Source organism: Pygoscelis adeliae, unplaced genomic scaffold, assembly GCF_000699105.1.
Source record: "Pygoscelis adeliae isolate BGI_AS28 unplaced genomic scaffold, ASM69910v1 Scaffold286, whole genome shotgun sequence".
Classification (NCBI taxonomy): Eukaryota; Metazoa; Chordata; class Aves; order Sphenisciformes; family Spheniscidae; genus Pygoscelis; species Pygoscelis adeliae.
The window spans coordinates 2,976,054-2,985,906 of NW_008825076.1; the positions used below are offsets into that span (position 1 = coordinate 2,976,054).

The 9,853-nt window shown below is 44.8% G+C and overlaps 1 protein-coding gene across 1 annotated transcript in view; it reads right to left on the reverse strand.

Moving 5' to 3' along the window:
• NFATC2 (nuclear factor of activated T-cells, cytoplasmic, calcineurin-dependent 2) overlaps nt 1-9,853 on the reverse strand; it is a 98,646-nt gene that overhangs the window by 62,148 nt on the left and 26,645 nt on the right. The window lies entirely within an intron of this gene.

Here is a 9,853-nt window from a genome sequence, read left to right on the forward strand (position 1 = left end):
AGGAAACACAGTAAGAAGAAAGTCTCTCACTTGCATTTATATACATGGTATATACGTGGTACTCCCATATGCACCTGCTCCAGACCTTATCAAAGGTAATGGAAGATGCCCATTGACATAGTGGGCTTTAAATCAGTCCCTGTGCGACGTCCAACTTGCAAACCCTAGTTTCTGTCCAGCCTAACATTCAGTAAAATGACTTTGCCTCAGCTCAGCTTGTGATTCCTACTTCAACTGCAGTTATGAGTTTTTTTCCCCCCCAAACAGGAAGCATCTAGCGAATATATCTGCGATTTTGAGAACTGAAATGTTAAACGATGTATAAACATTTCAGAAATTAATGATCCCTGCCACATCCCCTTCTCTGGCCTTGGCACGTGCAGTCTTGCCCCAGCTCACATCCATTTAAAACCCAGCTGGAAGGATTGTCCTTCCAGCCCCTCACTTTGCTCAAGTCACCCTGAGCTTCACACCTCTCCAGCTTCCCCTGTCTCCCTCATACCAAACATAAGCTGCCTGCCTTCATCCTCAAAGCTCTTCTCTTCTCTTCGTTCTCTCATCTCTCGTTTTCTACCCAGTTACCAACACCTATACCCAAACTTAGAATCATAGAATCATTAAGGTTGGAAGAGACCTCTTAAGATCATCGAGTCCAACAGTCAACCCAACACCACCATGCCCACTAAACCATGTCCCTAAGCGCCTCATCTACACGTCTTCTAAATCCCCCCAGGGATGGTGACTCAACCCCTTCCCTGGGCAGCCTGTTCCAACGTTTAACCACTCTTTCAGTAAAGAAATTTCTCCTCATGTCCAATCTAAACCTCCCCTGGCGCAACTTGAGGCCATATCCCAAATCCAGCCCCAAACACCAGCATCAACTTCTTAAACACTCACAGCATTGCATTTTCTGCCCATCAGCCTCTTCCCCCAGGGAGGATGTTCCCTTTTAATATCTACATCTCCACTCTACAAATCTCCCTGTCTGCAGAATTCTTAAATAGTCTTAAAAGGAAATATGTTCCTGTTCTCCTGAAATCACTTCTGTGGACCGGCATTGATTCACTGCTCTTTGAAACTCATCCTTCCCCCAGTTGTTGGTTCACCTTCAGCCGTTCCTCTTGCAATGCATTAAAATACCATCTGTACAGGTAGAGATGGCATTTTTGGTCTGTGACTCTACAGTACCTGGCACAAGGAGGTCTGAGCTGACCTTAGAGACTGGGGCCTCTAGGGTTCAAGGATGTAAACAGACTCTTCTGTACTAAATAACATTTTTATAAGCAGCATTTGTTGCAAGAGAAGCAAGAAAGCCAGAATGCCTCCATAGGCCAGGAGACGAGGAAATTTCTTCTTCTTCATTAACATTCAAAATTACAAATCAAACCATTCTAAATTTCTCACATAACCAAAAATGAAAACCAGACATCTATCTACCGCATAGCCAGTGATCTAGCTGAAAGGGAACTTTATGGTCTGAGACATGCCAAATTTGTTTTCAATTATTCTGTCCACATACAAAACCTTGATGAAGCCATACAAAGCAAATAGTACTGGAAGATCAGAGAAAAGGAAGATTAAGCTAATGGTATTCGTGGCCAAACCTTTTTTTTTTTCTTTTTTCTTTTCACCAGTCAGCAGGAGGTATCTGCATAGAAGGATTAATTCCCCCCTGGAAGGGGACCACATGCAGCATCAATGCAATCCTGGCAACCTTCCTTCAGTATGGCAAATGTAAAGCGACACTCACTCTTCTCAGCTATCATTACTCATCTAGCACATATTTGCAAGGCATACAAAGACAGGGTCTATGCCCCAGAGACCTTACAACCCAAGGGCCTGAATTTGCAGCCTCCACTTACATGAATAGCTCTATTGAAGTCAACAGGCCTTAAGCAGGGGTTGTGCAAGAAAGAATTACAGAATCCAGCTCAGCTGCAGCTCAGACACCTACGATAGCTCACTTGCACAAGCGCTTCAGGAGATTGTGAGGAAGGAAAATAGGGTACGAGGCTTTGTGCAAACATGCCAGTTGGCTCCGGGAACGAGGTGGAGGAGGAGTGGAGCTGGACTCCAAGCACAAGGGTTGGCACTGGAGAAGCAGCATTGCCAAGAATGTGGTAAATACGACAGCAGCCATGGGGAGATTTAGAAATGTATAGAGTGTATAGAAGATTAAAGGCGACAGAGGTCAAAATGATAGATCTACTGGGAACAGGCATGAATGTAGGAATCACCCTCTGTTTATCCATGGAGGCCCATTAAGCCCAGGTCCTCTGGGAGCCATACAGAAACTCATCTTAGGCATGGTACTTTCAAAATCCAAGATTTCCTGGCCTTCAGTGAAAAGCCATTGTATGACCAAAAGCCATCTTGTCTTTACAAGAGGAGAGGGAGAAGAGAAGAGTAGTTTTTAAGAACTGAGCATGTTTATTGTCATGCCTGACAGAGTAATTCTTTGTGGATCCAGCTAAGATGACGGGAGGGTCCTTTGGACTGGAATAGTTATTACAGTGACAGCAAAGCAGCTTTCGCTCTACCCTCTGTCCTGGCAGAACAAAATCCCAGAGTTATAGGTGGGAGACTGGAACGAAGGAAAACAGATAATAAATTACAAAAGAAAACTTGCCCCCAGTGAGCACAGTCAGTAGCGGCTGTAACAGAACCGGCCTTGTACACAGTTTTTAATACTGGCCACCTTTAAAAGTAATTTTAAGTGGCATATGCTTACATATAGAATGAGTTCCCAAGGCAAAACTGTTCACAGTCTTCTAATAATAGGTACATCTGTGAGTGTGTGTCTGTATAAATGTATACATACTTAAAGAAGAGAGGAATTGATTGCCTGTTCATATGGCAACGTTTGTATCATCTGCTGGATGAGGGGGTACAAAACACGTAGTAAAAGGCCTTCTGGTCTTCCACAGGACCAGATTTTAAATCGTTTGATCAGTGGAAGAAAGTAACATAATTATTTGGTAATTTATGGCATTATGGCAATGCTTTGGAATGACATCACTGTAAAATCAAAATAGCATTATGAAATGCAAATACAAAGAGAAAAATATATGTAAAAGAGTCAAGTATCCCTGTTTAAAAGGGTGTGTCTTTATCTTGAGTTAATTGATTACGTTTTAAAGGATAATACAGGTGAACATTTACCATAAGCATTTCCATCTACCTTTCACTTGCTAAGAACACATCAGGCTGACTTAGGAACAAAAAATGAAGATGGACAGCCCACAGAAATGCTCCAACTTAAACAGGAACTTTAAAATCAGAGTTTTACAGCCAGCTCTGCCACCAATTTACTACATAGCTTCGGCCATATCATAGAACCTCTCTGTTTATCTGTAACAGGGGAACAGTGATGCTAACGCTACTTTGCAGGGACAGAAATGAGTTAATATTTTGTGCTGCATGTTTATACAGAAAAATGCATTGTGAGCTAGAAGGAAAGAACACATTAAAGCTATGTTTCAGATATATGTCTCTCCTCAAAATTGAACTACAAGAGACTGTTACTCTCAACAAACACTCACCTCGACTATGCTAGGCAGCTTTAGTATTTAACCATAATGCTGATCTCTCTTTGGCGGAGCAAAGAAGGAGTAAAAGTGACCCTTAAAGAACCCTACAGAGAAGTGAAGACTTAAAATATTTTTTTTAAATAATAACTTTGAAATTCATTTTTTCCTCCCTTAGCAACAACCAAGCCGCTCGAAACCCTCAGTTTTTCAGTCCTACTCTTCTGCTCATCACACGGGAAGGGAGACGGCCGCTCGCCCTGCAGCTGCCCGAGGGGAGGGCGCAATGCCCTGCAACGGGAGTTGCAGCAGAGGCGAGAACAGAGGACCAGTCCCGCGCCAAGGTGTTCCCTTACTCTCCTTTCCGTGAAGAAAACAAAATCATATGGATTTCAGTTTCAAGAGAGTGAGAATCGAGAAAGATTTATGAATACAGAACTCTGGAAGGAAATATTTTTGTGTATTATAAGGTGACCTATTCACAATAAAACTCCCCCAAACTGTATACAGATCGAGCTGGAAAAAACCCAACTCCTTTGAGTCACATTTGCCACAAGGGGAAAGAGAAGCCAGACATGATGTGTACCTTTCCATACTCTATTTTGGGATTTTAAGATCCTATTTCTTTCAGTTGAAAGATTTTTCTTAAACTTTGCTTTTGCATAACTCTTATAACATTAACATAGCCAGACGTGGGCTGGTCTGTGACCTGAGGAAATGCAAAGCACTTTGGCAGATAAACAAATAACATCATTCAGAAAACAAGGAGACTTTTCTTGTTTGGTTTGCTGCTATGATTGGGTTTCTAAACAAAATGGAAATGTGTGGCATGATTAAAATCATCAGCTCACCTCTGTGTAAATAAAATTCATTCATTCTGCACTCCATCCGTGGATCAATACCAGTCAAATTTGGGAGAGGGGGGTATTTAAGTGCCATTTTCAGGAAGGCACGTGTGTAATTCTGCATGCAAAACATGAGCAGATGTGCCTTTAGCTGCTGTGTATCAGCAGCCTAGTTACCCGCCTGAACACAATGCCTGTGACGGTACCATCAACCACAGCCATCGAGACCACACATTAGGCATATGAAACAACACTTTTTTTTTCCTGCACTATTTCAAAACTCAAGTCTTCTTACAAACTGAGCCCCCAGCTCCAAATATACAAGCGCTTAAAGAAGGAGTTTGAAATTCAAATCTAAATCAGTCCCTACCCCAGTGTTCAGATGGACCAAACCCTGCATCTGCGCAGTTGACATCGCCTCTGGCTGTGGGGATTGTGTGAACACAGGTTCACCTTTGCTGTGCTGCATGAATAGCAAATCTCTTTGCACAAGTGAAGCATACAACACTGCTTAGTTATGCTGTCTGGTAACCGAGTGATAAATTGACAGCAGAGTCGGAAAGAAAGGCAAATTCCTTAAAGATTCTGTAGGTGGTCACCTATAGATACAACATATGCATACACAGAGGGGATTTAGTGAAACCTTGGGAATTTAGATCCTTGAATCTTGGACACATTTACTTGAGTTTAAATTTTATTATATTTTATATAGAATTACATTATTAGCAAGAGGAAGGAGGATTCACAGGAAATAAGTAAGATAACTTTTTTATTCTTAAATGGGGAAGCTGGGGCAGAGAGGTGCAGTGATTTGCCAGCTCCCGCAGGGGACAAGCAGCCAAAGCGCAGTGAGAAACCCGAGGTCCCTGTCCCTCTGCACTCTGCCGTGCTGCAGGTGTTGCCGACCTCGTTCTGCAAATGGCACAAACGTGCAGTAAGACCGCTCACCAGCCGCAGCACCTCGGTTTCTGCTAGTATTGCAAGCTTCTGCCTTTGTCTTTTTAATTGACGGGTTTTAAGGCCAAATTTTCTTGGGGATTTCTAGTTTGGGTGTTGCACATCTGAGTGTCTGCATGCAAACAGTGATGGGCTTTGCGGGACAAAAGCAGGAGCATCTGCAAATCTTACGGGAACCTTTGAAGAGCCCCAGCAAGAACGTTGCCCTGTGTGATACAGATGCTGATTGCCTTAGAGAGTAGAAGGGAATAATTTGTTTTCCATTCATCCCAACAGAGCTTTGCTTGTCAGGAATTTAGGTCTTTCTCCCCTGGGAGGTATAAAGCTGCATCTTTAAAGCTGATTGCACACATCTTCTTGTCTAGACAACGCAAGCTACTGCCAGAAAGAAAGTATAAAATTGGGGAATGAATTCACTAGTCTTGGTGATTTTATTTGCTTGAAAGTAATCAGCTCTCTTGCTTGTTTTAGCTCACTGTAACATGAGGCTTAGTCCATTAACCGCTGCATATTACTTGCTATCTACCCGTGGAAGTCACTCCAGCTTCCCCCTGAACAGGGTGTGCATGTGTGTGGTCAGCTTTGAGAACAGTGCCAGGGTGATTCAGATAGACCATCCCCAGCCGGTAGTGAAAAGTGGGAAAACAGAGCTCGACTGGCAACATTTAATTAGAAGCAAATACAAAGCCGCGTGAGAAATCGCTTCCTCCTACTGCTTCCCTTTTCCTGCTGTACACAAGAAGATAAGAAAGCACTTCAGTGCTCGCCAGGAGCGGCACGCGGTTGCGGCACCAGCTGCCCTAGGATGGAGCCCCAGCTTGCCCAACGCCCACCTTCCTCTAGAAACAGCAAGAGGCTGCAGAGTTAAAGCTGTCTCTCAAAGTTTTTGACACCACAAACTATTCCCCCGCTCGGACTCTTCATCAGCCCTGAGGCTGTTTTCCGTGCCAGCAAGTGTTTTCAGACACTCCGCAGCGGACCAGAGGAAGATGTCCTTGTCAGAATAGCCCCTGCTTGGCACAGCACTTCTTGTCATGCCTATTCAGCTCCCTTCCTGGTGGAAGCAACTTTGCATCTTGGATGTGATCATTAATTCTTATCATTAATACCCTTTGACTGCAACAATTTCAAGGATATTTTGGGGGGTCTTTACTCAACAATACTCCTACCAAGATGGAAAATTTCACTGTATTGTCTCGGGGAGAGTGGCATATCAATAGCTGCCAGTAATTAAGACAAAGACCTCATCCAGACACCGTATCATGTAGCGGCTTGCCTGCGTGCTTCAGTTAGAGCTGACATTGAGCAACAAAGCTGAATCTTGTCACATGTTTTTGTTCAATTTAATGTACTTGGGACATAGCAAAAGAACGCAAACCAGAAGGAAATCTCTGCCTTGGTTCTTTTTGCTCCTTACCAAAGCAGTCTAAAAAGGCCTCCTAAGATAATCCTTTGAACATCTGATTCTGTTAAATGATGAGTTTTTATTATACTCAATTTTAGTGTTCCTTATTTTGGTGATAATTTTGTCAAAATTCCAAGGACTGAATCTCATTTGCTCTGCTGCTCCTTACAGTAAATGACAAACAGACTCCCAGGGTCTAACTGGGATTTCTGCTTTCACGTGGGGTTAAAATACACGGCCGGGACAGAGACGGCAGCTCTTGGGAGAAAGCAGTTGGGAGGGTTTGTTCCTGACTGTGCTGACACTGACCTTACATTGCAAAGTAAGCAACTTGTTTCCTCTCTGTGCCTCAGTTTCCCTACCCCTATGAAAAGCTGATCCTGTTTTCAAAATGCTTTGACTATCTCGGATGAAAGTTTAAAAGAAGAGGCACTAAGCATCTGACTACTGCACATGTACAGATATGGGGATTTGGAGATCAGGTTTTCATAACTGGGTGAAAATATGAATTTTTTCCTACTAAGAAAACCAGCTGTGTAATTAAAGAGCTTCCACGCACATTCATGACAAAAGATTTAAACTTCCCCTAGCTCGACAAAAGTCTCTCTGACACAAGTAAATCAGAGGGTGCAAATTTGCTGATTTTGACAGAATCGCACTGGGGGAGTTTCTTGGCACAGGGCTCTGGCACCAGTTAGCAAGGTCGTTCCCTTGCCAGCTGTCAGAGGCACTGTGGGAAGGGGCCTCAGCCCAGCTGGAGCAGTACGGAGGGTGGCAAGCAGAGCTGCTTGCTTATCACCTAACCTTGCAGCTTCCTCTGCCACAGCCAGTTCATCCTTCCCAGCAGACAGGCGAGGCAGCGACGCTTCAGGTGCAGCCCCGGGAGCATCACGCTGTGCAACCGAGATGTGGCACAAAGCTTGAGAGCAACCGTGCTGAGAAGGGGGAAGATGGGACAGCGGTAGCAGCAAGAGCATCCTGGAGTTACTCAGTTCAGCCCGAGACGATTGATTTGATGCATTGAACCAAATCCCCATAGCCGAGCCCTCTGCCAGGGCTTAGTGCCGGGCCTCCTGCGAGGTGGGTTTGGGGTCCAGGAACCATACCATGGCCTTTGCTCAGGCACTTGCTATTTGACTGAATGTCAGCCAGACTTTGGAAAGGATCTTGGCCAAAAAGCATTTTTGGGAAAAAGAAAAAAAAGAAAGGAAAAAAAAAAAAGGAAGAAATAAAAGCAAGCCCCAGGAGCCTCCCTCTCCCCCATTTCTTTCTCATGCTGAAACCCACAACACAAGGCATGCTCAGAGAGAGAATAACTCAGGTCTGCTGGAAGCATCGGGGTTTCAACAGTTATTTCAGAATGAAATAGAGACCCTAGAAAATTTTTACCGAGCAGCAGCAGGCAGAAGGAGTACAGTCCCTTTGCCCCTGAACAGCCATCAGCCCGGCGAGCATGATGCTCCCCCCGGACGCGGGAGACCCAGGTGCGAGTCCTCGCTTGGCGCTCGGCTCTTCCAATTAAATAGACACTGGTCTTAAGAGAGGAAGGGAGGAACTAGAGGCTTAGCTGGATGGTGAAGCCCATGAATGGAGAGCTCAGATGTGAGTTTACAGGACACTATCCACCCTGCATGAACTTCTCCTGCGGACACTTGAGCGCGCCCCGAACAGGATGAGTTATGTAGGCGTTACTGCTGCACCGGAAGTGTCCACATTCATGGCGAACAGCCATAAACTTGAACTCTGGTTAACTGCGCACTAACTCCCCCATGCACAGTCCTGCAGGGAGATCACACATGAAAGAGTAGCCTAAATCTTGCATCTGCCTAATCCAGGCATATTCCTAATCCAAGGAATAACCCAGGCTGCCTGCATCTCACAGGTATCACACTCAAACCAGTTGCCATACTCTCCTTCCCCTTACCTCTGCCAAAATTATTTCCCATCAAAAGCAATGTATTTTGAATTGGGCTCAGAAGTTTCAGTGAGAACTTTTCATTCATCTCTAACTCAAAGCAGGCTGGCCCATGGGAAAATCCCCCAGCTCCCTTGAGGTACTTTGTTCACTGATCATCTGCCCTGCACCTCTGCACCCCAGCTGCATCCCAACTGTACCATGGAGCGAGCCTGCCTGTCCTTCTCTTAGGGGCGAGCTGCACTCGCTCAGCCGTAACATCTGGGTGACAGAGTCTCTTTCACACAGGGGGATGCAGAGGACCCAGTTTAAAGACTTTAAGCAACAAAGGATGCAACTTATCTCTGGTTAAATTCTCCCAGTAGCTAATTACCCTCACTGTTATCCAGCGGTTCTCTTCTTGCGTTAGTTAGAGAAAGCATACTGGTCAGCTCTTCCTCTAATCTTGGTTTATTAGATATCATATTTGATATTCCATTTTTCAGTCCAGTCTTGCATCTAAACAAAAGTAAATTTCGGGCTCATCCACGTTTTCCTACACTACTTTTAATTTATCTAGCAATTTCATTTCCTTAGTGGCTCCACTGAGCTTAAAGGGCAGTAGATAGATCTCAAGGCACAGCCACGCTACCAGTACGCTAGCAGTGCAGTGTGAGGGATACTGACTGACCTACCCTTACATTGGATGGGATATTAGTTTTGAAGAGAATTTCCCAGATGTACTTAAAAGCTGCATTTTCAGAATTGCACATCTATCCCTGCAATAGCATATGTAACCACAGTAAATATATCTCCGACCCAACAGCTCAAAGCTCAAGAGGCACCTACAATCATCACAGTTGTGCAAACAAGCCCCGTAGTCCTGCAGGTAAATGAGGCGTGAAACGTGCAGTCAATCTGTCATACGCTCTTCTCGAGTTGGGGGCAGAAATCCCTGCAAGAGCCAAAAGCCGCTGAGAGCATGCGCAAGACTCCCGCTCGCTAGAAAAGGGAAGTGAAGGCCACAAGAATGGTACAAAGATGTTGCACAGCACGAGTCCAGCACAGCCTGCCCGCGGAAGTGCAAACACGCAGGGCTTCATCCCGGATCTCGGACTTCCCCTTCGCTGAACAGGAGGAGTTGGGAAGGTGGGCAGAAAAGGACAAACTCAACTCCTCTGAAGTGCCCTCAACAGTAAATCTTCCTGGACAGACTGGTTTGGGT